This window comes from Falco punctatus, assembly GCF_963210335.1.
Source record: "Falco punctatus genome assembly, chromosome: 3".
Taxonomy (NCBI): Eukaryota; Metazoa; Chordata; class Aves; order Falconiformes; family Falconidae; genus Falco; species Falco punctatus.
The window spans coordinates 1,569,675-1,592,142 of record NC_137582.1 but is presented as its reverse complement, the minus strand read 5'-3'; the positions used below and the strand labels follow the sequence as shown (position 1 = coordinate 1,592,142).

Below are 22,468 nucleotides of genomic sequence, written 5' to 3'. Positions count from 1 at the left end.
ATTCAAGGTGCCTCCAGGTATCCAGCCACACTAAGATTTTTCACACTCCCACCTTGGTTGGGTGCAGATTCAGTGGATCATGAGGTTGTTAACAGCTGGTCTTGCAGGAACTTCTGACAAAGTTACAGTTATACTGACCTTTTAGATCACAGAAGTATTTGCTCCCATCTGCTAGGCTTGCATCACTGCAGTGAGAGCTTCCATTTTAACGTGGATTAAGCCCCATGTGGTATCCAGCTACACAGGGGCACCAGTTAAAACAAAATAGATTGCCGTGGGGTCACTGTTCTTTCCTTTTAATCTCAATTGCAATAAACTAATTGTTAATCCAGGGCTACAATACTGGAATTGCCTCAAAATAAAGGACTAAACTCTAAAGGAAATTATTCACAGGCAACGCCCTCAGCCACAACTCTCTTTACTGAACAGAGAGAGTTTTCATGCCTTATAATATTTTCTAGATTATGAAAAATTTAATTCACTTCAGTCACATTATATATGAAAGAATCAGGGGTTTTTTTCCAATGAAATGTCCTCCAACAGTTAGTGTTCTAGATGACAATCTAAATTGAAATAATAATATTTACAAGAGGCTTTCTATTGGTTTAAATTCACACTTCCAGCTAAATGATTATAGTTTCAGTTTCTGAGTCCTCGTTTTATTTTTCAGAGTGCTGGGGGGCTTATTTTACTTTTTTTCAGTGCAGTGAAGCTAAATTTTTAAAAAAGTGCTATAGTAATTTAAAGGTCTCTATTCAGAGACTTTTCGCTCTACCTGAAAAACCCTGAAAGTCTCCAGCTAACATTGACTAACTGGATCCAAGCTGCCGCCATGAATTCTGCAATGGATGTGGCCATACAGGGATTTTCAGCAAGTGTCTGCAACCGCTTGAATTCAAAATTTTTTTAATTTTTACTACAATTCAGCACCAGGGAAGCACAAGGCAGATGAGACACTGGGGAAAAGGTGTGGGGAGAAGGCTCTTGGGTTTTGCCAAGGCCCTTCAGCAACTCCTTCCCTTCCTCCCTCCCTGTTATCTAATCCCTTTGGAATGTAGCAGTTCTCACACAGCTCCTATCTGGTAAATTAATGGGATTTTCAGAAAGGAGGAAAAAGGAAGGGAAAAAAAAACCCAAAACCTGTCTGATCCAGTATGAGAAAAGAAATTCCACTTCGTATATAATATTGCAGCATATCTGCTTAGTAGTTAGTCTGGTTATGATGTAGCAGCTCTTTTCCTCTAAATATTTATTTCAACCAGATTAACTATACCCATGTATGGGTACAGCTCTTCTGGAACGAAAGCCTTGATTTTGTTCAGCCTAAGCCTCCCTGGTATTGACAAATTAACTAGTAACTGGTGTAAATTATATCTCCAGTGGAACATATGCTTCACTGACCACAACACAAAAAGCACCAACAATGATTTTCTGGTGTAGCAGAAGGTTTTAGATTTCTCTTCTGCTACAGCAAAGAACTTGAAGTTTTTTCCGTAAGACATTTTATCCTCCCTATTTTGAAGTTTTTAGTCAAATCTTGATCTGATTTTTAGCTGAGCCCTGATAACTGTTCACAAACCAACAGCAGCCTTTCCTAAGAACTACCTGAGCAATCATTTACCCTGCTCTGTTTCTATGAAAGAATATCCCTGATACATCCCCTTTTTCTCCCACCAGTTCCCCCATTGCCAAGAGGGCTTTGACTTCAGATCCTGCCCTCCAGCACGTGTCCCCAGCTCTCATTTCCCCCTGAGAAAATCCACTTCCCACGTGTGAGCAAACCCACTGAGACCTATCCCTTAGCCCTAGAGTGAAGCTCTCAGCCTTTTCAGAGGCAACATAAGTTTTCCTTAGCCTCAACTCTGGCTGCATGCCTGACATTCCCCACATCCTAATGTAGTGCTGATAGCTGGGTATGTAGGGAAAGAGAGGGAACTGGAATGAGTAGGCATTTTCTCCCCCAGAATACAAGGAACGCTAAGGAAGAGCACTTGAGAGTGCTTCATTGAATGGACTGGTCTGGCAGCAAGAGATAAAATGGGAATGGAGTCAGGCAAACAGTCCCAACATCTGCAAAGAGCCTTGTGGTTCCGCCTCTATCTCTGACAGGGACCTGCAGACTCTTTTGTATGCTGGCAATGCTTTTGCAGTATGTCATGACAGTTAAACGTTCTTGAACTGAGAGCACAAATTACACACACACACATGCTTCACCTTCGCTGATCTCCCTGCAACAGCACCACCGAGAAAAGTAGATAGGAAGCTCCATTTTGTTGCCACAGGACATGAATAAATGTCATTGATTTCAATGGGAGTTATTTGTATCCTGCAGCGAGAGACTACCACCCTGGTATCACTGCCACTCTGGCTCTTGGTAGCTGGATCTCTGCAGTAATAGCAGGGCTAATCTTGCTGCCAGTTTTCTTTCTGTTTTTGCTGTTTCGTGCTCTGCTTTTATTGAACCAGCCACTGGTTATTAGGAAGAAACTTTCCCTCTGGCCTGTTATTCCATTATTGTTTATTATGAGTTTTTTTGCACTTCATCTGACACATTTGGTGCCAGTATCTGTCAGAAATGAGGCCCTGGACCAGAGGGACCTCAGGGGTTCAGGATGCTCTGAGAGCTCAGAGCTGCAGAATGGGGAATGCTGCAGATGCAAAAGCAAGAGCAGTACAATATGCACGTTCAGCAGCATGCGGTACCATTCCTGCATTCTGCACATCCTCATTGCTGCAGCTGACAGAGGGGATCTACATTTTCCTCTGTGATCCCGCAGCCATAGAGTTTTCCAGCCATTTCCACTTCAGAGGGCTGCCTTCCCATCTCTCTTTTCATTGATGTCCCAGCATGCAGGCATGTGCTAATCAGTTTTAGCAGGCTCATCATTTGATTGACTTCAAAGCTGGGAACCCAGTTGCTGCCTCTCTTAAAAGATAAGAAAGACCAGCAGGACAAGGGTTGTTTTGCCTGTCTGTAGTTTGTACTTGTCCTTTGTGGGTAGGTCAGAGATGAAAGTTGATCTGTTTTGTGTAACATTTGTCTGATTTCTTTCAGTCACTGTTGGATTAGCTTCTCACATCTTTGTCCAGAAAATGTTTTTTCATCACCTTGTAACAAAACCTCCTTCCCTGGTATCACACATTTGTATTGAAGAAGTGTTGCCTTTCCTTTTTGAGTGTCTAAGTCTGAACAATAACACTGATCTGCCATGGAATTTACTCTTTCCAAAGGGAAGCAGAATAAGAAGGTCCTGTACAAAAAGTACGGTCTTCAGAACAGTCTCCACAGCCAAAACCTCCTGTGCAACAGGCTCTTTCCATGGCAACATCTTGCAGATGGTTGAATTTCAGCAGTTATCTGTGCTGACACATTCATTATTCTGCACTGGAAGAACAGAATTCTTAGACATTAAATTATCTTAAATATGAACACAAGTAATATCCTGAACAACTCAGAAATGGAAAATTTAAACAACTTTCTTTTTACCTATCATGAACTCAGAGGTGTGAGTTTTCCAAGGTGCAGTGAATTTTTTATAGCAAGTAATTTATTCTAGGACTATTTTCCCCCCTTCCTCTTCATGAACCAATGACAATTATCTCTTATTTATTTATTTATTCTTCATGTGCTAGATACATACCTTCACCCCTTTGGTTTTGGTGTACAAGCCATTTTGCACATAACTTTTTGCAAGTCTTTTGCAGAAGTCCGAGATATCTGTGTTGCAGGGAATCCTCTGACAGGGGGGACACTCTCTTTGATGACTTTTGATGGAATGACTACTGTTACAAACTCAGCCAGCTGGAACTGTGGTCAGAAAACTGGTGCCTATCTTCTTTTAACCAAGGCATTCTGTCCACACCAACATGACTGCCAGCAGCTGAGCTAGAACTAGTCTTGGCATGGGTTCAAACATCATAGATTTGCCTTCTGACTTTCTTGTCATGCACTGGAGGCCTCCAAGTGATAGATGCTGTTCCTGTTCTTGTATCTCTTTCACTTTTGGGATTTTCAAAGGGAAACAACCAACTTAAACTATTTTTTTTCCCAAACAGCAGGCAGAAGAAATGGAAAATTATAAAAATGTCCTCTGAAAAACAGATTTGCCTAGCATGGAGTAACGCTGTATGCACACACTGCCCATGTCTGTGCTGGAAAGGGAAAGGTGACTAAAGATTAAGCAAAAGAGTGGAAAACCAATTCAAATGAATCTCAGAGTTGCATAGGCATGAAGAAATGCATAAGCCTTTTTGGGGTTGGTGACTCACATGGGTGGAGCTTAATTTCTGGGTGGGGATACAGAGGAATTACACCACTTTTTTCCTCCCAGTACGGTGCTAGTATTTGTAGTCCCAAGTGATCCTGAAAAATAAAGAGCTGAGAGAGAAAGAGACCCCACTTTTTCTCTAGAATGAAGGGGAAAAAAAAGTTTTTCTGCTATATATTTTCTTCTCTCCACCCCCTCCCCTCACTTCATGCTATCAGCATCATCATTCATGCCTATATCCCCTCTTTTGAGGAACTTGCTTTGTGTCAGACTGCTATGCTTAAAGGTTTCTTTAGCTTAACAGCCTGGCTCGTTAACAATTTTTAAGATTTGAGTCATACGGTTTGCTCAGTGACATCTCTCTTCCCCTTGGCTCCCCTTCTCCCACGCTTCGTTTAAAGGTTTCTCGATGTTGGTCCGCCGGATGTTTCCAATCCAGAGCACAGGACAGACATTGTGTGAATTACATACGTTGAACACTGAAGTTCAAGAGAGCTATATGACATACGCTGAATGGCTGGTGTTCAGGGGTTATTTGACAGGAAACATCTTGATGAAGGACCTCTCCTTTCTGCCAGCCTGCTATTTCGTGTCTGCTCTTGGGGATGAAGAGCAACCCCAGCCCAGACAGGGCCCCTCTGTCCGACCACTGAACCAAACTCCTCACTTGTTTCCAGTTGCTTTGACTAGACGAGAAACAGCAGAGCTAATGGGCAGAAGGGGATATTAATTTGCATTTGAATACAGCCCAACACAGTTACTCAATGTTACTGCTGGGTAATGGGAAAATTAAGCTAAAAGGGAGTTAGCATATGGAAAAGAAATGTAGCTGATGCTGAGAAGACAGACTGCAGTTGCAGTGAATTAGCAGCCACAGCTGTTATGTGGGATGCCTTACCGCTCTCGGGGCAAGTAGAGTTGAAAAAGTAAATATTCCCTTTTACACACGTTGTTATGCAGTGTGGAATAGCTGGCAAATGAAATCAACCAATCTGAAAAAAAAAAAAAAAAAAAAAAAAAGGTGGGGGTGGGGGGACGTGATGTAGCTGCAATAGTAAAAGTCTAGTGATGAAAAAGCCATGCAAGGGGAGGTATCCTGCCTTCCTTAGAGAAGCAATAAAACCCATAGAAATGTTTCCTTCCATTTGCAGTGGGCCACCACTGTTTTCCGGGAGTGAGTGTGGCTAATCACAGCAGCTCTCCCTGAGTCAGACAGAGCCCGGAGCCAGACCTTTATACATGTTGCAGTGTGTTATTGTAGCTGAGAGCAATATGTGGTTACTTGCCTCTGAGCTATTGCTTTCCTTTATTCCCCCTTTTCTCAAAGTCTTAGTTTCCTTTCCTGGCCAAGGATGTGACCGGAGTGACCCCATGAGCTACTTCTTGTCCCAGGAAAAGCAGGGGGTGGGTTGACATGGGAAGGGTTCACACAAGCAGCTTGCTTGCTACTCTTACATTTCATTTAGCCCTGCTTTGGTCTGTAGCATTCACTGCCATGCTCTCACTGGGCCATGGACACGCTACAGAGTAATGTGGAAAGGCACAATGTTCTCCCCCCTATTTTCTTTTTGTGCTTTTTTAGCCAGTGAAGAGATACCCTCTTGAATAAACTCTAATCTTACACAATCCCACACAGACATGCTCACCCTTTTTCTTACAGGACAAACTCTAGTCAGTGTTGCTTTTCCAAACTGGCTAAAATTTGCATTAATAAGCCAAACTTTTTTAATGGTACTAAGACCCCAAAGTGTTCAATGTAGTGCTCAACTAAAACTTTAGAGTACTTGTTGAATTTTGTCACATGTTCCAGAGAAATTAACAGTTATGGAGATGTTTGAATATTATTTTTTTTCCAAAGCAATGCCTAGGATTTAGGTACATTATCTATCAGCAGTACTGGTGTGTGGTTAAATATGTTGCATGGCTTTGAACCTCTCAGGTGTGACTTTAAAGGGATATTGTCTGTGCTTCTTACTGGTTATATCAGATGAACCCTACTTCAGTCCTTTGTTAGCTTTGCTGATCTCAATTAGAAATAATTAAAGTTTTTATCTGGTTCACATTTAGTAGCTTTGTTTAGCTCAATTTTTACATTTGTTTTGCTTTTGTGTTTGGTTGAGGGGTTTTTGGGGTTTTTGTTCGTTTGGTTTTTGGTTGGGTTTTTTTTGTTTGTTTGGGTTTTTTTTGTTGTTTTTTTTTTAACAGAATATTTGCTTCTGAAGCCTGTTCCATGCTGCTGTTCACCCAGCATTATTATTACCAAATTTTTTCTGGGGGTTCACTACCTCCCTCATAAATCATTACATTCCCATTTAGCAAATTTAATAACAGGATCTGGTTTCAATCCTCCCTACACAGAAAAGCCACTTCAGCTTTTCATTCGGACGAGGAACTTGATGGAATGTGCCTGGTGCTTGGAGCAGCTCCCAGCCCTCAAAGCAGCTCCTTGCTGGGGCCAGCCATGCTGCCCGGGGCTGTACACTGCAAGGGTGTGGGTCTTCCTCACCTCTGCTGTTGGAGAAAGAAAGGGAAAGAAGGAAGAAAAAAGGCAAAAAAAACCCCAACTATTTTCACTATGCTAAAGAAAGGAAGAAAGCATTCAGGTACCAAGGTGAAAAATCCTGAAAATTCTGAAACTATCAAAAGTTGCTAAAGGGATGGATTTTGAATAATTACAGTATGTGCATTAAAACATGTTTATGTACAAAGCCAGCACAGTCACATTATCTGGACTTTTGAGCCTGCCTATATACTTCCAGAGAGGAAGATATTCCAATATGTCCATATCATCTTATGGACACAGAGCAGCAAAAAGACTGGGAGCAGTTCACATCTCCATCATGAACTGCAGGTAGGTATGAGGACATGTTACACTGAAGTGAGGAGGAGGAAAAATTCAGCAATGAAGCTAGTCCTCAGTGAACACCTCTCCCATTTCAGGTACCCAGCCATCATTCATTGCAGTGCATCACCATTCATGCATTAGGGCAAGTGCAGGCTTACAGGCATTTATTAAGGCATAGCTGAAATACATCCAATAATTTTCTTACCCCATAATAATAATATTTTCAGGTAGGCATTCCTCTAAAGCTAGTTGATATCTAAATATAAGTATGTACATAGGCTTTGGGCTTACTGTAACACACCTTGATCTGACCCATTCAGTGCTTGGCCTTGACTTCCACTGACACTAGCACAGAAGCTCCTTGGTAGCTCATGAGGTCCCTAGTGCCATGCCAGCTGAACATCTCACCTTCTTGGACCTGTTTTTCCCCCCGGGAGTTAGGGAAGAGGTATCCTCCCAGTTTCTCCCAGAACCCTGTCTTGCCCCTCTCTTATCAAGCCTTACCTGGGCTAGAAAAGGTACGGTATGAGACCACTCATTTTCCCAGTCCCATTTTCAGCGATGTGCGACCACCTTCACAACACCCCGCAACACAGCTTACCAGTGCTGACAGTCTCCCTCTGGCACTCTCAGTTTGGGCAGAGGTTTGATTCAAAATCCATTACAGCCCATTAAAGATCCTCTCTGATTTCAAAGCACTTTGCGTTTAGGCTTCTTTCCCATCTAACAGGAATCCCTTCCAAATCAGCTCCAAGGCACATCGGTTGAATGCTGTGCAAAGGGTTTTCTAGTGCCAGTTTGAGCTCTGTGGGTATTAAAGAGCACAACATAATACTTGACTTTCAGTCAGTCACATTCTGCCAGCACTTGCATTTTGAAGTAGAAGAGAGGGGAAAGGGGAGATAATCTCTCATGTAAATGTATGAAATGTGCACCATTAGAACATAAGGACACCATAATACTATCTTATTAAAATTATCATTGTAATGAAAATGGATTATTTGCTTTGTAACCCATAATGCTTTCCCAGAAAGTAGTTTCTGGATATAATTTTCAGTTTTCTTTGAACCAGATGCATCCCTGACCGCAGTTGTTCTTACAGCTCACAGATGTTGCCACTTCAGGCCTCCACAGCAGAAGGGAATATCAGGAAGAGCAAGAGGGATAAAAACAGGCTTCTGGGCGGGTCAGAATCACAGGTCTGGTGTCAGGCAGGACAAGAGCTCACCTGCATGTGCAGATATTTGGCTTGCCAGGAACTTACTGACTTCTCCATCCTGTGCCACTGCAGATGACATAGAGGAGCAGAAAGTAGGAAGCCCCTGACCTGGCAAGTTTTCCCATTGTACATCAACATCATACAGCTGCCCTTCAAGGTCCAGTTATATCCAGCACTTAAGAGAGTTGTTGGGGTTAACAAGGAAGAATGGCTTCATATATCACACTTAAAACTATTTCTTGTGGCTTTGGTCTTTCTTAGAGTCTGGATACAAACAAATAGGAAGCCCACCTGGCTTGGGTGCATTAGGAACTGATGAATAACCTTCTGAAAGCTCAGCTTGTATGTGGACAACGTAAAGACCAAATCGCAAGCCAAGTCTTCTCATCCCCTGACATGCAGGCACCTCTGTAATCACAGCCTGGGTGACACAACTGTGCCAGGCAAATCAGAATCACAGAATCATTTAGGTTGGAAAAGAACTTTGAGATCATCAAGTCCAACCATTAACCCAGGAATGCCAAGTCCACCACTAAACCAAGCCCCTAAGCATTGCATCTACACATCTTTTAAATACCTTCAGGGATTATGATTCAACTACTTCCCCGGGCAGCCTGTTCCAATGCTTGACCACCCTTTCAGTGAAGAATCTTTTCTTAATATCCAGTCTAAACCTCCCATGGTACAACTTGAGGCCTTTTCCTTACTATTTCCTCTTGTCCCATTGCTTGTTATCTGGGAGAAGAGACTTACCCCCAGCTGCCTACAACATTTCAGGTAGCTGCAGAGAGCAATAAAGGTACCCAGTCATCATAAGACTTGTTCTCTAGACCCTTCACCAGATTTGATGCTCTGCTCTGGACATATTCCAACACCTTTACATCCCTCTTGAAGTGGGAGGCCCAAAACTGAACACAGTATTCGAGCTGCAGCCTCACCAGCACTGAGTACAGGACAATCACTGCCCCTGTCCTGCTGACCACACAATTTCACATACAAGCCATGACACTGTCAGCCTCCTTGGCCACCTGGGCACACTGCTGGCTCATGTTCAGCCGGCTGTCAACCAGCACACCCAGGTTCTTTTCCTCAAGGCAGATTTCCAGCTGCTCTGCCCACTATATGCCTCTACTGTTGCATGGGGTTGTTGTGACCCAAGTGCAGGACCTGGCACTGAGCCTTGTTGAACCTCATACAGTTGGCCTTGGCCCACCAATACAGCCTGTCCAGGTCCCCCTGCGGAGCCTTCCTATGCTCAAGCACATAAACACTCCTGCCCAACTTGGTATCTACAAATGCTCTGAGAGTGCACTTGATCTCCTTATTCAGATAATCAATAAAGATATTAACCAGGACTGGCCCCAGTACTGAGCCCTGGGGCACACCACTTGTGACCGGCCACCAGCTGGATGTAACTCCATCCACCACCCCTCTTTGGGCTCGGCCATCCAGCCAGCTTTTAACCCAGCACAGAGCACACCCATCCGAGCCATGAGCTGCCAGTGTCTCCAGGAGATGCTGTGGGAGATGGTGTCAAAGGCTTTACTGAGGTCCAGGTCGACAACATCCACAGCCTTTCCCTCATCCAGGAAGTGGGTCACCTTGTAATAGAAGGAGATCAGGTTTGTCAAGAAGGACTTGCCTTTTATAAACCCACGCTGGCTGGGCCTGAAACCCTGGCTGTCCTGTATGTGCCATGTGATGATGCTCAGGATGATCTGCTCCATAACCTTGCCTGGCACTGAGGTCAGGCTGACAGGCCTGTAGTTCCCCAGATCCTCCTTCCAACCCTTCTCGTAGACGGGCATCACATTGGCTGACCTCCAGTCTTCTGGGACCACTCCAGTTAGCCAGGACTGCTGATAAATGATGGAGAACAGCTTGGTAAGCTCCTCCACCAGCTCCCTCAGTACCCTCGGGTGCACCCCATCTGCTCCATAGACTTGAGCACATCTAAGTGAGCAGCAGGTCACTAACTGTCTCCTCCTGGGCTGTGGGAACTTCATTCTGCTCTTCCGCATCCCTGTATTCCAGCTCAGGGGGCTGAGTACCCTGAAGATAACTGCTCTTGCTGTTAAAGGCTGAGGCAAGGAAAGCGTTGAGTACCTCAGCCTTTTCCTCATCCTTCATGGCAGCGTTCCCCACCGCATCCAATAAAGGATGCAGACTGTCCTTGGCCCTCCTTTTGTTTCTAATGCATTTGTAAAAAACATTTTCTGTTATCTTTTATGGCAGTGGCCACCCTGAGTTCTGTCTGGGCTTTCGCCTGTCTCATCTTCACCCCGCCCAACCTTGTGGCATCCTTATAGTCCTCCAGAGTTGCCTGCCCCTTCTTCCAAAGGTGGTACACTCTCCTTTTTCCCTGAGTTCCACCCAAAGCTCTGTTCAGACAGGCCAGTCTTCTTCCCAACTGGCTCATCTTTCATCACATGGGGATGGCCTGCTGTTCTGGTTTAACCCCAGCCAGTAACTAAGTACTTACCTCTATCCCAGTTGAACCCGGGACACCTGCTCCTGAACCATTAACTACCTTCCTGAGGAATTTCCAGCCTTCCTGGATCCCTTGGCCCTTCAGAACTATCCCCTGAGGGAATCTGTCGACCAGGCACTTAAAGGGGCCAAAGTCTGCCCTCTGGAAGTCCAAGGTAGCTGTTCTGCTGACCCCCCTCCTTACTTCTCTGAGAATCAAAAACTCTATCATCTCATGGTTGCTATGCCCAAGAGGGCCTCCAACCACCACATCACCCACCAGCCCTTCCCTGCTTGTAAGCAGCAGGTCCAGTGGGGCACCTCCCCTGGCTGGTCACTGACCAGCTGTGTCGGGAAGGTCCCTTCCACACACTCCAGGAACCTGCCAGCTTGTTTCCTCTCTGCTGTGTTGTATTTCCAGCAGACATTCAGTAGGTCCAACTGCCCCATGAGAACAAGGCTAGTGATCTTGAGACTTCTGTCAGCTGCTTGTCAAATGCTTCATCTGCCTCTTCATCCTGGTTGGGTGGTCTAGAACAGACTCCCACCAGGATATCTGCCTTGCTGGCCTTCCCCTGATTCTTGCCCATAAACACTCAACCCAGCTGTCACCATCATTCAGCTCCAGGCGGTCAGAGCACTCCCTGGCACACAGGGCTACCCCACTGCTTCTCCTTCCTCGCCTGTCCCTCCTGAAGTTTGTAGCCATCGATTGCAGCACTCCAGCCATGAGTTATCCCAGTATGTTTTCCATGATGGCAACAATGTCACAGCCTTCCTGCTCCATGATGGCTTCCAGCTCCTCCTGTTTGTTGCCTGTGCTTCAGGCATTGGCACAGATACATTTCAATGGTGCTATTGATCTCGCCTCCACCCCTGGTGTGCTGCCCCCAGGCTCATCTCGAATAAGCTTTGTTTTATTTCCTTCCCCCTTCCAATCTAGTTTAAAGCTCTGTCAATGAGCCCTGCTAACTCCTGACCTAGGATCCTTTTTCCACTTTCAGGCAGGTGAACCCCACCAGATGCCAGCAGGCCTGCTGCCGCGTAAACTGACCCGTGATAAAATCCCTGAAATTTAACCACTGACAGCAGGCCCGGAGCCAGATATTGATCTGTATGACCTTCCAATTACACGCCCCATCATTGCCTGAAACTGGCAGGATGGAAGAAAACACTACTTGTGCTCCTGATCCCTCAACCAGTCACCCCAAGGCCCAAGGCCCTGAGGTCTCTATTTATTCCTTTCAGACCTCTTGTCATTTGGACTTCGTCATTGCCCACTTGGAAGACCAGTAATGGGCAGCAATCAGAGGGCCATACCAGGCAAGGGAATTTTCTAGTAACGTCCCTTACGTGGTCCCCAGGGAGGCAGCAGACTTCCCTAGAACCTCAGAGATTTTTTTTCCTAAGTGCCCTAGAAAGGAACAAGATAAAGGAGAAAGTGACAGGAGTTCAGGAAGGAAATTCATCTTTCAAGACCCTCCTAAACCCAAGGGAGCTGCATCTACGTCTTTCCATGACTGTAGGCTGAAGCAACACAAGGGAAGACAACTGTGTAAAACTGCATCTTGTATTTCAAAGCACACACGTGGACATATTTCACATGCGGTCCCCAACGGGGCTGACGCTGTGGCACGGGTACCGTTAGCAGAAGAGCTGTCGTTCATCAGTAGCAGATTCCTGACAGCTGGCAGCAGCTTTCTTTTACCACCAGGAGGGCCAGGGAGGGCACTGCTATTATTCCCAGCTCTGGACTGGGTATCAACTGCCTGTCTTACTCTTCCCAGTGCAGCTTACACAGCATTACTCAGACACTGTCAAGCCTGCACAGACCCCAACAGCCAGATGAAGCACTGCATGAACTCGTTAGGTGGCAGAGCACAGAGCTGCAACCTCGTACTCCCTCAAAGGCTGGCTCACTCTGGAAGTGAGCACCCACTGCCTAGCTTTGTGTGCAAAGCCTGATTTGCCTATGAATATTTCAGCGATCTGAACAGCTGTGTTCAATCATATCTGACTGTGATGTGAACTCCTGAGTACACAGCAATGATCTGTGCAATTTCATCATCCAGTAATTGGCAGCCATACTGTCTAAGGGGCTCTGAGCTCCTGACCAGTACTGGCACTTTCCTGAGCTCAGTTCCCTGGACCACAGAAAACTCCCTGAAGTGTTGTGGTTTAACCCCAGTAGGCAGCTCGGCCCCCCACAGCAGATCACTCTCTCCCCTTTGCCCCTGATGGGATGGGAGAGAGAATCAGAAGACTAAAGGTGAGAAAATTCATGGGTTGAAATAAAGTTTAATAGGAAAAACAAAAGCTGCACACATAAGCAAAGAAAAATAAGGAATTATTTCACTACTTCCCACGGGCAGGCAGGTGCTCAGCCATCCCCAGGAAAGCAGGGCTCCGTCATGCATAATGGTTACTTGGGAAGACAAATGCCATCACTGTGAACATCACTCCCTTTCTCCTTCACCCCCACAACTTTTATATGCTGAGCAGAATGTGATACGGTATGGAATATCGCTTGGGTCGGTTGGGGTCAGCTGTCCCAGCTGCGTCCCCTCCAAACTTCTTGTGCCCCCCCCCCCCCAGCCTGCTCACTGGAGGGGGGCAGGGGTGAGAAGCAGAAAAGATCTTGATGATGTGCAAGCGCTGTTCAGCTGTGGTGGTTTGACCCTGGCTGATTGCCAGATGCCCATGAAAACTGCTCTGTCACTCCCCTCCTCAGCCAGACAGGGGAGAGAAAACGTAACAACAGGCTCGTGGGTCATGATAAGGGCAAGGAGATCACTCAGCACTTACTGTCACGGGCAAAACAGACTCGACTTGGGGAAAATTAGTTTAATTGATTACTATTCAAATCAGAAAAACACTTTTCCCCCCACCCCTCCCTTATTCTTGGGCTTAATTCCTAATTTCTCTACATCATCCCCACCCCGAGCGGCGTAGGGGGATGGGAATGGGGCTGCGGTCAGTTCATCACATGTTGTCTCTGCCATTCCTTCCTCCTCACACCCTTCCCCTGCTCCATCGTGGGGTCCCTGCCACAGGAGACAGCTCCCCATGAACTTCTCTGAGTCCTTCCCACAGGCTGCAGTTCTTCAGGCGCAGCCTGCTCCAGTGTGGGTCCCCCGCGGGGCCACGGGCCCTGCCCGGAGCTGCCCCGGCGCCGCTGCCCGCGGGTCACAGCCCCCTGCGGGCACCCCCTGCCCCGGGGGGGGCCCTGCCCGGGCTGCGGGGGGGGAGCCGCTCCCCCGGGGGCTCCGCGGGCCGGGGGCGCCGTGGGCTGGGGGGGAATCTCTGCTCCGGGCCGGGAGCGGCTCCGGCCCCTCCGGCGCTGCCCGGGGGCTGCAGGGCCGCGGCTCCCGCACATCCCGCTCCTCTCTCTGGCACAGGTTTTTTTTTTCTTTTTAACATGCTATGCCAGAGGCACTACCAGTGTCACCGATGGGCTCGGCCTTGGCCAGCAGCAGGCCCCCCTTGGAGCCAGCTGGCATTGGCTCCATTGGACATGAGGGAAGCTTCTGGTGTCTGCTCACAGAAACCACCCCGGTAGACCATCCACTACCAAAACCTCTCCGTGCAAACCCACTACACCAGCAATAACTGAAACATCCCTATGTTGTCACCACTGGTTTGATCACAGATATAAACCAGCACCATACAAGCTATTATGAAGGTAATCAACTTGATCCCGGACAAACCCAGTACACTCATGTACAAGAACTGGGCATCAAAAACAGGCCAAGGCTGAGGCAACGGCGGGACAGTCAGTTTCACCAGGTTATTCCAGCTACAAAGATTATAAAAGACCATTGGAAAGATTACACTATATTTTGGCACAGGCAAGGTCAGCCCTTCACTGGCCGTTTGTCACCAGCTGTGCTGGGGCACTAAGTCCCCCCTGTCCTGCCTTGCAAAGCCCCAGCCATTCTGTGAGTATGGCAATAAAAGGGGACGTCAACCAACAGCCACATTCTGACTTTTGCAGTAAATTGAGCATGAATCTTAAGTCACAAGAAAGCTTTTAGATTAGGCTGACGATATAATAAAAACTTTAATGGAATTGTGTTATTTAAAGGTGAAAGCAATTTATGAGACAAAAGAAGAATTGGAGGAAAATTTTCTTCCCATGAAGATGACCCCAGCTGCTGCCTACTCATGGCCACATATCCCTTCCACCTTCTCTTTACGCTGCGGCTGTATCCGGGCTTGCACTAGCTCAGCAAAGCCTTTGGCACAGCTGCTGCCCTTGCTGCTCTGACAGGTGATCCAGCATTTAGTTTTTCTGCAGTTAAGATGACGCCAGAAATTGCCTATTGTCCTTTCACAGCTTTGTGAAGCCCTTGCAGGGTGCTTGTAGCCATATGAATCTCAGCTCAGTGGCATGCTTACAACCTCACTTGAGATTGCAAGCCTGCCCCAGCTCCTACTGCACATGTCTGTGTGTGAGTCCTGACAGGACATAGAGGCAAGCTGGTGATAAAATTTGCCTTTGTACTGACATGCCTTTTCTCTTCTTCCAGGGGGTAAAACTAATTGCATTTGGGCCTCTCCTCTGTACGCCTCCATGCAATCTGTTGCACAGAGACAGGATGGATGGGGAGCTTTCAAAGGGGTGCTCTTCCTCACTTCTTTTCACTTGCAGTGTGAAGAGGTCTACAAATCCTGCCACGAGCACAGCTCTTGCACTTCAGCTCTTCCTGTGCTGCCTACTGGAAGGCAGTAGGAGCAAGCACTTAAACAAGGTACATGCTGCTACCAGGGTTTGAGGCTTGTTTTCCTTAAAAATTTGAGCCCATGTTAAAAATAGAGGTTCTTTTAGACTATGTGGTGCCCATGTATTTGATGTGTGGAACATGTCCTGATATGAACCCAGTGGCTATTCAAACCTGAAAAGGTTTTGTTCATTGTGTTTATTTGAGAGAGCTAAAAGAGCCTCTCCCTGTATCCTGCCTGCATGGCTTGCTGCCCTTCCTGAGAGCTCATTAGACAATTGAATTGCACATAGGACCTGACCAGAAGCCCACTGGAGCTGGCGAATGATTTTCCATTGATCCAAGCCCTTGAACTGCAGTGATACAGGTGAAGAAAACTGTGGAGAGTTTCTACTTTCAACCTATCATGGCAATATTTGAATTTCCCTGCTTTGCCTCCTTTTTTTTCTTTTATCTTTTTTGGACATTGAATGATCTGGTTCAGACAGATTTCCCCTCTATAACTCTGCTTGCATTTATAAATGCAGTTGCTAGTAGAGGGAAGATCAGCAACAGGCAGAAATCAAGGCAAACCAGCAGTAAATGGAGCTTTCTTTAACACACCAGCAGCTAGGAGAGAGGGAGTGAACCACAAACTATTATAAGAATAATCACAGTATTAAAACAATAACAACAAGAAATCACAATGTATTATGGCTTTGCAACTAAATAGCATCCTTTATCTGGCTAGCTCCCTGTGCTTTATGAACTTCAGTCAATTAAATCTTCCTCACACGCATGATGCGTAGAAGGCAGTAATCTTCAGCAAGAGTTTCAAATGACTGCATTAGCTGGGAGTGTAAACCACAGTGGCCTTCCCCAGGAAATCAGCACTTTTCTTTGGAAAATTCGTGTTTGCTACATCTGCTCTGGAGAAGCCCATTTGAACAGAAGAGTAGCTGAGTAAATGAAAGCTTAATCTACCTGAGTTTAGACAGGACAGTTTAGGGCAAAAGAATTTCTTAAAAAGCAGCTGTTAAAGCCTGAAAAAAATCATAGCTGGAAAAGAAGGAAAAGCAAGGGTTACATGGATGCTGCATTAACTGCAACATCATGTTTCTTTTCTGCTTTCTGCTCTTCCCCTTGCCTGATTTGCTGAACCAGTGACAAGTGAGTTCTCAGTCTGGAAACAAAGTTTCTTTAAAAGAGGAATAAAAAGTGTGGGTGTCTCCTATGCACAACTTACAACAGCAATACCAGCAATAGACTGGGAAATGAATGCTCCTTTAGGTGTATGCCAGCTGTCGAGCTTACACTAAACAATGTTCTTAATTAGTGGTAATGAGTTGGCAAACTCCTGAAAATTTGTAAACAATTATTTTTGATAATTATGATCACTTAAAGACAATAACATAATACAAATGATGACTAACAAGGACAATGCAAATGTCAGTTAGAAAATATGGCTCTAATCATCCCAACTTGCCTTAAAGCACAAATCACAGCAAGTGCATTTTTTTGTTCAAAGGGAAAAAAAGCTAGGGAAAGGCAGACAGCTCTATGCTGGGAAAATAAAGAGCAGAGCTATTCTGCTTCCTTTGCTGGATACTGAAAGGGCGATCCAGAAATTAATGAGGAAATGCCATGAAATATCACACAAAGGCACCGTCCCCATGGTGTTGCACTTGGTGACCAGAAATCACCTGCTTATTCAGAGAAGCCCTGTGCTGGGGGAGGCAGGTGAGTGGTCTGTGCATCCGCGTCACCACTTGCAGTGACATCCAGTTACCCTGATGAGGGTGGCTAGTGCCATTTTATACACCTCAGGTTATTCCACTTAATTTTCAGCTGTCTTTTTTACACTTGCTCAACTATCTTAGATAGTTACGCAGGACTGGCAGATATGACATAGGACCCGTGGAAAGGCTGTGCCCTCCTGGAGGGGCAGCTGGAAGGCAGGTGGGTTATGTGAGGGAGCAAAAGTACATCAGATGCCTGTGTTTAGACATCTGAACCAGGAGAATTTCAGCTGCTATGAGCTTTGTGCTGGTTTTACAACGTGACACTTTGACTGGCTCAGTATGGACCTTTCCCACCAAACAGTCTCTGAAAGTCACCAGACAGGGAGGTATGAAGCAAGAACAGAGTTCTGAGCTCAAAAGTGGGTTGTATATTCAGGCAGTGGTGTGTCACAGCTGCCTGGTGATCATCTTCTTAGGAAAGGGAAGAATTGTACTGGCATTTGGAATAAAATGGTTTTCTCTGTGGAGGGTGTACACTCCAGATCAGGAAACAAGTGAGCAAGTTCAAGGGAGCTTGTGGCACACAGCAGGGCCCTCAAAAAGTAGCATCTCTGGGCCTGTAAAACTTGAGTTTCTGTGTGGGTGATGACAGTGAAGGCAGGAGAGATCTCAAGGTTCAAGACTAAATTCAGTGATAAAAGTCCTTTTGAGGTCTCTCTTCAACTTTTCTTGCATTGTTGGCACCATTGAAGATTAGAATTTTTTAGATCATTTTGATGGCTTTTATTTTGGGATATATATGTATTTTGCCCCTGCCTTGAAGGACACTGTAGAAAACTATTCCCCTGGAGCACAAAGTAAGCATTATACAAACACTGTTAAATGGAAGAGATGAACCTGCAAAGTGAAGGAAGGAGATGTTTCCCATCCATCATAGTGACACTGCTGAAGGCCAGAGATGAAGATTTGATTTTGTCTACTCTGACAGCACTCATTCAGCCAGTGGATCTCTGCCACATTGCACCAAGCTCTGAAAGCTATCTGGCAGCATATATATGACTTACAGATACACAGACACAAGCAAACATGACTAAAAGAATATCAGCATAATCTAGAAAGCAAGGGGCAAAGAGGGATGTGAATTATTCTCCCCTTAGAATACGGGTGCTTGAAACTGTCACTTGTGCAGCACCAAACAACTCAGAAAGCAGGGTCTGTGCGCAGCATACAAATCTTGTTTTGCATATCATATCTTGGTAGGTTGAAGGTGGATTTTACCAGGGACTAAGGATGTCATACCTCTCCCAGTGTGTGTGTCTGTAGGGTTATAGGGCTGGACCTGGGTCATGTGGCAGACACTATCCTCTCTCCTGGCCCCAGGTTAAGTGGTTTCCCTGCTTCCATCCATACCTAAGCATCGGTTTGTTTACAACTACTAAGGATTAAAATCAGTATTCTGCACCCCCAAAAACATTTGAGTTTTCAAAAAATATCACAAGATAAAAAGAAAGTCACTTTCTTGGTACCCTACCTTTTATACTTTTTAATCCTTTTTACCATGACATGACTGAGTACCTCTATCATTGACCACAGCATAATGTAGTTTTAAATACATTAGCTTAGGTACTAATGGCAGTCTGGCTGCAACAGCTTGGATTTTGCACTGGCAGAAAATCCTGTTCGAAGAGCCTGGCAAATTAGGTCAGGCTCTGACCTCTGTGCTGCCAAACGCAGACTGCTTCCACACCAGCCTGGACAGCTGAAGGACAGCTCTAACTTCAGTTGACCTCAAGTCACCACCAGGCTGACAGGGTAGGTGTACAGCTTCAGGCTGAAAAGTCATTTTTTAACTTATATGAAAATATTTTTACATGGTGGGTAACCCCTCTCCAGATGTCCCACAGAAAACAGCAGGTATATTACTGTGTTTAATGACAACAAGACCTCTGGGAATGGCAGACAATTTATATTACACAGAGACTGAGACGGTTGGAGGTTCAGTACTTCCCACGTAGCTGTCTGCTTCGGTTGCAGATCAGTGCTCAAATTCCACTCACTGGCAGCTCATGCAGATTCTGCAACGAGAGCGGGGGACAAATCAGTCATGAGCTCCTTCTCTGGGGCATCTTTGCATCCTGTCCTCATGTGCCTCTATACGTTATCCCTGTTTACAGGCCATGTTTACATCGCTGAGCTACATGCAGAGATATCCAAGCTCACCACACCGAAGCTATTACTGGAGCAGGACACTTCAAATAATCACTTCAGCAGATCTCTACCCAAACAAATTATGAGCTCCAGAATGCTTGGTGGTTATACCGCTTCCCACATCACAGCTAGACTCTGCATGGTGCTGCATGGCACTGTGTAGATCTCCCAGACCTGTGGGTGCTGTCTCAGGGCTCTACTCATTGGACTTTTTTGTGCATCTTCATGCAAAGTGTAGGATATGATCCCCTGGGAGCCTAATAGAATCACAGAATTGTTTAGGTTGGAAAAGACCTTTAAGACCATTGAGTCAACCATAAAATAACTTGCAAGAAACTACTAAGTCAGGAGGGAACATGTTGATCCAGAAAGAGCTTTGCACAATGGCTGCTCACACCCAGACCAGGCTGGAGGTGCTCAGGGATCACTACACTTCTCTCATGCTGACAGTGAGATTTTTCTTGTGCATTCATTTAGGTTGGTAACTGGCACATGCGTATTCAAATTACTGTTTCAGCTCGTCACAGAAAACTACCAGGTTCTAGTGTGTTATGACATACCTGTGCTTTCCAAAACCTACAGGACAATATCTAAAATATCCCTAAAGCAAGGAGATATTGTCAAGAAGTTGTCCCCTTTTCACACTAGCCAGTGGCTAGCCAGTGTAGCTAGCTGTGTAGCTAATACCTTTCATGTGGGAATGTAAAGATAAATAGGTTGAATGCCTTTTAAGGCATTTGGCTAGCTGGAAAATCTCCCCAGCTTGCACAGTACCCAAAGCAGGGCAGGGACTGAAGCACACATTTTGGCTCTACGCATTTGCTACAGGCTGAGAGTGAAGGAATTATTAAACAGCTAGTAATATTCTGGCTGCAAAGATTTATCTGAGGCCCATTCCTGCCCCTAGAATGTCCCTGCAGCTCTATTGCAGTTTTTGTCATTGCCTAAGTGTAACTGAGTGTGGGAGTAGGACCTCCAAGCCCTTTTTTCAGTTTTTCAAATTTTTGTTTAAGCTTCTGCTGCCGCAAACCATCATGCACTGATGAAAGACAAAATGAGCAACTCTGAAATGCAATTTAAATGGGTTTGGAACCAAAAAGACAAGGAAAAGTAGAGTGAAAAAACTTGAATATGCCTGGTAGAAATGCCCATGTTTTTCAGAACTGCACTTAGTAATTTTAGCATTATTATAACAGAATGCAATGTCATAATATGGGCATTGTTGTGAATCGTATACGGGTTCATTAAAAGTGACAGAAAGTATGGCTTGTGCTGCCTCTTAAACAAATAAGAAATTTAACTGCCTCGATAACATTTCAAAATTCGATATAAGACCAAAGTCCCATATCTTATATAAACAAATTACTAGCTCCTAAAGCAGGCCCGCATCTCCTGTTGTGCAATTAGTGACACATACAGTGCCTGTGACGTATTTGGTGCATAGAAAAGAGAACTGGTTTGTATGATATATGATGTATGATGACTGGGTAATGATTCTGAGTAATGGTCTGTTTGTACATCTGAACAAAGCAAAGAAAGCAATTAGCCCTTCCCATGAGCCCTCCATCAGCGATGGGCTATGATGCTTCTTTAGCTTGCTTGGGATAGAGAAGTGGAGATGAGGAAAGGAGTTCCTGGAAAAAAAAGACAGAATGGTGGAAAGGAGGGAGAACAGAGCAAGTTGTTCCTGACACCCGGGCTGGGTGAGTTGGGTGCGATGTCCTGTCCACTGTCTTTTCTGTTTCAGTGGAACCTCTTTCCCATCCAGGTTAATCACTTGACATCTTGCCTGTCCCCTAGTGCCTTCCCTGGCTCCTTGGCAATCAGCATGTCTGATCCATGTGTCTCACCCTAGGCATTCTCATTCCTGCATTTCTTTCTCCCTACTGGCCCTTGCTCATGCCCTGGGTCCTAGATATTTTGTGGAAAAAAGCAGCTCAATGTTGCGGAGCTACCACTTTCTTCCCCTCCTTCCCCCCAAAAAAATACTCAAAAGAAAAGAAAAGAACAAGAAAAAGAAAAGAAGAAGTTGAATCATTAAAGAAAAAATAGGTAAACAAGATCAAAGAACATCGTTATGTTAAAACACAGATCCACCATGCATGTCTGAGCAGACTGCAAAACTTTGCTAGGAAGTGAAAAATGTTCAAGGGGAAGGAAAATGTGATTTGAGGAAATGGACATCAGCTAAGGAGATTAGTGCTAATCGAGCTGCAAGTAAAGAAGAAACAGTTAAGAGGGAACTATGACAGATCTATGTAATCACAAGTCCCAGTGAGTCGGTGATGAGAGAAAAATTATTCCCAGTCCCTGCCAGTCAACAACTAGAGGCTTTCAAATAAACCAGCTGGCAGATTCAGACCAAAGCAAATCAAAGTAGGATGCTTCTTCAGACAACACACTAATCTGTGGTACTCTCTTCTCCTGCCATCTCCGCGCCTAACTTTACTTTTTAATTCTCCCCTACAGTCCACACAATATTATTTGCTCTTTCAACTTCATCTCCCTGCAGAGCTCAGAAATCCTCTCTAAAATATTTTCCTCATGCGCATACATTTGAGCTCCCAGTATCACCACTGTAGCTAGCTGGGATTGATATTTGCTTTTAATTTTCTACAAACTGGCATTAGTGTATAAGGTAGTATCTGAGAAATATCTCCTTTTCATCCTGAGAGCCATGTACACTTTTTATGACAGCTAGAGTCCACATGTTTCTTTCCCTATACATTGCAAATGCAGAAGGTACTGACCTGCAGAGAGCAGCTGACACAAGATTCATGCCAGATTTTCCCTTCTGCTCAGCTTGGGATGGAAGTTGTAGACCAGTCAACTCTAAGTTTACTTCTGAATTGAGCATCTCTGTCAGAAGGTGCCTGACTAGGATTCAAGAAATTCAAGTATGTTATCTGTCCTCTTGCCCCGTTGTCTCTGAGTATATCGTAACTTTTTCGGGGTCACCGGGACATCATCACAGCCCATAAATTCTGCGAAAGTGCTTATGTCCCTTGATGTACAAA

The 22,468-nt window shown here is 45.2% G+C and overlaps 1 long non-coding RNA gene across 4 annotated transcripts in view; it reads right to left on the bottom strand.

Moving 5' to 3' along the window:
* Nucleotides 1-9,145: 9,145 nt before the first annotated feature.
* Nucleotides 9,146-22,468, bottom strand: part of LOC308059912 — a 90,758-nt gene continuing 77,435 nt past the window's right edge. For all 4 annotated transcript variants that reach the window (XR_013926502.1, XR_013926503.1, XR_013926504.1 and 1 more), the window contains one exon: nt 9,146-19,318. This is a non-coding gene — a long non-coding RNA (uncharacterized lncRNA). The remainder of the gene's footprint in view (nt 19,319-22,468) is intronic.